This window comes from Chiloscyllium plagiosum, unplaced genomic scaffold (assembly GCF_037043375.1).
Source record: "Chiloscyllium plagiosum isolate Xiang-an unplaced genomic scaffold, Cpla_swu_hap1 HiC_scaffold_1, whole genome shotgun sequence".
Lineage (NCBI taxonomy): Eukaryota > Metazoa > Chordata > Chondrichthyes > Orectolobiformes > Hemiscylliidae > Chiloscyllium > Chiloscyllium plagiosum.
In genome coordinates this window covers 136,405,113-136,410,235 of record NW_028270139.1, presented here as the reverse complement: position 1 = coordinate 136,410,235, position 5,123 = coordinate 136,405,113, and the positions used below count along the sequence as shown (strand labels likewise).

The 5,123-nt window shown below is 46.8% G+C and overlaps 1 pseudogene; it reads right to left on the bottom strand.

The window, feature by feature from the left end:
* Window positions 1-383: 383 nt before the first annotated feature.
* LOC148152228 (uncharacterized) lies at window positions 384-3,259 on the bottom strand (annotated as a pseudogene).
* Window positions 3,260-5,123: the final 1,864 nt, after the last annotated feature.

The following is a 5,123-nucleotide window of genomic DNA, read 5'->3' as shown; positions in this document are numbered from 1 at the left end:
ATTTTAGTCCTGAATTGGTTACCCCTTATTCTTAGACTATGACCCCTAGCTCTGTGCTGCCCCAACATCGGAAACATTCTTCCTGCGTCTAGCCTGTCCAGTCCCATCAGGATGTTATATGTTTCTAACAGAACCCCCTTCATTCTTCTGAAGTCTGAGTATAGTACAAACCCAGTCAATCCAGTCTTTCCTCATATATCATTCCTGCCGTCCCAGGAATCAGTCTGGTGAACCTTCACTGGGCTCCCTCAGTAACAAGAATGTCCATCCTCAAACTAGGAGACCAAAACTGCACAATACTCAAGGTCACCAAGGCCCTGTATAACTGCAGCAAGACATCCCTACTCCTATACTTAAACCCTATCACTATGAAGATCAGCATGCTATTGGCTTTCCTCTGGGCAAAAGACAACAGTCTGAGCGAATGATGTGTTTGTGTTTTCTTTGTTCAAAAGTACGTAGGAACAAGGGTGAGAATCCAGTTCAACCCTGGTAGTCTGTATAGTGGAAGAAGGTATGTCAGTGAACTGGAGTAATCATGTGTAATAGCCTGGGCTTGATTGCTAATGTGCTATGATGATAACAGTTGAAGAACCACCCACTTGTCACCCCTGCATTGCAGGTATTGGAGTGTTTTGCCTTGAGTACTAGAGGTCAGTTATCCAGCAAGCCAGTCAAAAGGTAATGGGGAAAGGAGAAATCTCTCACTCTGAGTGCTACCTGCCAACCACTATCAAAATGAAACATGAGAAAAGAATTTTAACCATTCTGGAAAGTCAAGGATCCTAAAATTAACTGTTCAATTATCAACATTTCACTAGCCAAGCTTGACGAATATCTCAGATAGATTGGCTCAGATATTTTTTAACTTTTATCATTTAGTTTTGGTCTCACTTCTCATTCCCAACCTGGATGTATAAATGTTGCATTATTATTTCTTCTCACATTTAGTAATGCATTAACTCACTTAAGAAGGCCTTGCTAAATTGGTTCCTTTTAAATGTAAAATCATTGGGGAAAGAGGCATCTATAACTAAAGGAATCTTTTGTAAATTAACCTTGTTGTGATCAACTGAGAAAGTGGTAGATAAAGAAGAACAGCCCGTTCACCTCTCTTAACCCAGGAGCTTGACTACGTGGGCTATCCTGTCTGGAACAGTAATTATATAGGGAAATTTACCCAGGGTCTGGTGTGAAATAGCATTGTACCGCAATATGACTGTAGCTCAGCATCCTGCAATATTCCCATGTAGAAACCTTTAAAAAGTGTAACTTGAAATACTCTCGATGTTACCAGGAGCAGTGGGTCAGAGCAGCAACATTCATTACTTAATGACAATTTGGATTCTGGCGAACCAATTTCCAAACAGAACTCCTATCACTTTGGATTAGGAGGAGCAGGATGTCTGTGTTGTTCATTAGGATGTCCGGCCTTCAAAGTTACAGCAGTGCTTGTCCTGCAGAGAGCACTGGACTACAGAACTTTGTGGGATAATGACACTAAACCAAACCTGCTGATTCTGGCAATTACCCCATGAGCGTATACACACAATCACATATACACACACACACACACACACACGCACACAGACATGCACACACACACAGACACACACAAACAGATGCGCACACACAGATGCGCACACACACACACAGATGCACACACACAGACACAGACACAGACACACACAGACGCACACACACAGTCACACACACAGACACGCACACACAGACACACACACACTGACGTGCACACGCACAGACGCGCACACACACACAGACGCGCACACACACACAGATGCGCACACACAGATGCACACACACATACACACAGACGCGCACACACAGACACGCGCACACACAGATGCACACACACAGACACACACACACATAACACGCGCACACACAGACAGACGCACACACACCGACGCGCACACACACACATATACACACACAGACAGACGCGCGCACACAGATGCACACATACATACACAACTACACCCGCACACATACACACATAGATAGCCGCACACACACCTACACACAAAGATGCATACACACACATACACACACACAGACAGACACACACACAGACAGACGCGCGCACACACACATACACACACAGACACACACACAGACACACACACTCACACACACAGACCCGCACACGCGCACACAGTCGCACACACACACATACAGACACACGCGCACACACAGACGCAAACACACCTGCACGCATGCACACACCCACACACAGACGCACACACACAGATGCGCACACACACACAGACGCACAAATACACACACGCACACACACACAGTTGCACACGCACACATACAGACACACACGCACAGATGCACAGGCACACCCGCGCGCACACACGCACGCATGCCCACACACACACAGACATGCGCACTCACACACATACACACAGATGCACACACACGCACAGGCGCACACACAGGCACACATACACACACGTGCACACACACATACACACACACGCGTGCACACACAGACACACCCACACGCATACACACACATACACACACACACGCTCACACAAGCGCACACACAAACGCGCACACAAACGCACGCATACACACGCTGATGCACAGGCACACCCGCACGCACACACGCATGCACGCCCACACACACACAGATGCATGCACACACACACATACACATAGATGCACACACACGCACAAGCGCACACACACAGGCAAACGCACACACGCATGCACACACACATACACACACACCGGCACACACACTGGCACACACACAGAGACACACATCGGCACACACACACACAGACACACACACACAGATGCACACACTGATGCAAGCGGTCATACACACACAGGCGCACACACACACGCACACAAATGCGCACATACATGCACACACACACAGACAGATGCACACACACATACACACAGACACACACACACACTCACACACACAGACGCACACACACAAATACACACACAGACGCACATACAGGTGCACACGCACACACACAGATGCACACACACACTGTCGCACACGTACACACACACAGACGCACAGGCACACATGCACACAAACGCACACATACATGCACACACACACAGATTGATGCACACACACATACACACAGACACACACACAAATACACACACAGACGCACATACAGGTGCACACGCACACACACAGATGCACACACACACTGTCGCACACATACACACACACAGATGCACAGGCACACATGCACATAAACGCGCACATACATGCACATACACATACACACAGACACACACACACACAGACTGCACACAAATGCACACACAGACGCACATACAGGTGCACACGCACACACACACTGTCGCACACGCACACACACACAGACGCACATACAGGTGCACACGCACACACACACTGTCGCACACGCACACACACACAGACGCATGGCCACACACACACAGACGTGCACACACACACGCGCGCGCATACAGGCATGCACACAGACATACACACCCATACACACACACGCGCACGCACACACACCGGCACATGCACACAAACACACACCCCGGCACACACACCAGCACACACACAGACACACGCACACGCATACATACAGACAGACACACACACTCAGACGCGCGCACACACACACAGATGCACACACACATACACACATACACACACATAAATGAGCGCACACACACAGACCCATATGCACATACACAGGCGCACACATGCACACACAGACAGACTCACACAGACAGACGCACACACAGAAAGACGAACACACACACATGCGCACACACACAGATGGGCACACACACACATACACACACACAGATACACGCAAAGACAGATGCACACACACAGACACATACACACACAACAGAGGCACACACACACATACACACACACAGATGCACACAGACACACACAGACGCGCAGACACACACAGACACATACACAGACACACACACAGTGCTGAGGAAATGCTGTAGGGTCAGAGGTGCATTGAGACATTAAATTAAGGGATGATTTGCCCACTTTAGGGGATAGACACAGAAGGGGTTCAGGAAACAGGAAGTCGCGAGTTCTGATCAGTGCCCAGGCTCATTTGCACTCCACTGATATCACCAGATAAACAGATTACTTGCCCATTAACTCACTAATATTGGTGGGAATTAGCTGTGCACAACCTACCTAATAGCTTTCCTCTATTGAAACAATAATTGCACTTAAAAATGCACATAACTGATTATAAATTACTTTGGAGTATCCTGAGACTGCAAAAGATGTTCAATCACTGCAAGTCTTTCTTGCTTCAAAAAAAGAGACCTGTCCCAAACAGACACCTACAGTCTGAACGTAGCTTTAGGTGACTTTATATTGTGTGAGCCTGATACTCATGTGGATGGCAGTAACTCAAATGTAAATATGGATTTGATGGGGCCTGCAGCCTGGGAAACTAGTTACAGGCTGGATAACTGGATTAAGTTGTATAATATTTAACCCATATGTGGATTTAGGAGAGTCATGGATGACAAACACACATACAAACGGACATACACATGTATATACACACATCCATAATTTATATGGAAACACATACATACACACACACATGTATATAGATAGATAGCCATGGATAAAGAGAGAGGAAATGTGATATTGCTATTGATTAAATGGTTTGAAAATCAACACGCTTTGTCATATCTATTTCACACAGTTTGGCCTCTTTTCCAAGCTTCCCCTGTGCCATGTCCATTAAAGAACAAATTGAAACTAAGACCTTGTTCGAGGCAGCAACCTACTGAGCCTCGATTTCACAGTTTTCAAGACTCAATGAAAAATCACCAGAAACCGGCTCATAGGTCTTGGGATCTCCCTGACAACCACAGGCCAAGCGTACTGTAATTCAATTTACACACCAAACTCACAACTCTTCTGTGAGATTTGTCAAGGCCTCCAGTCCTTGGGAACCATTGTCAGCTCGTGAACCTTTGACCAGCGAGAGAAAATATGCACCGGTGTGAATCAGAAAGAGAGCATTTTAGGACTGTTTTCCTGTTCACTCTATGGTACATTTAACATTCACCCTATATGATCCTATCTC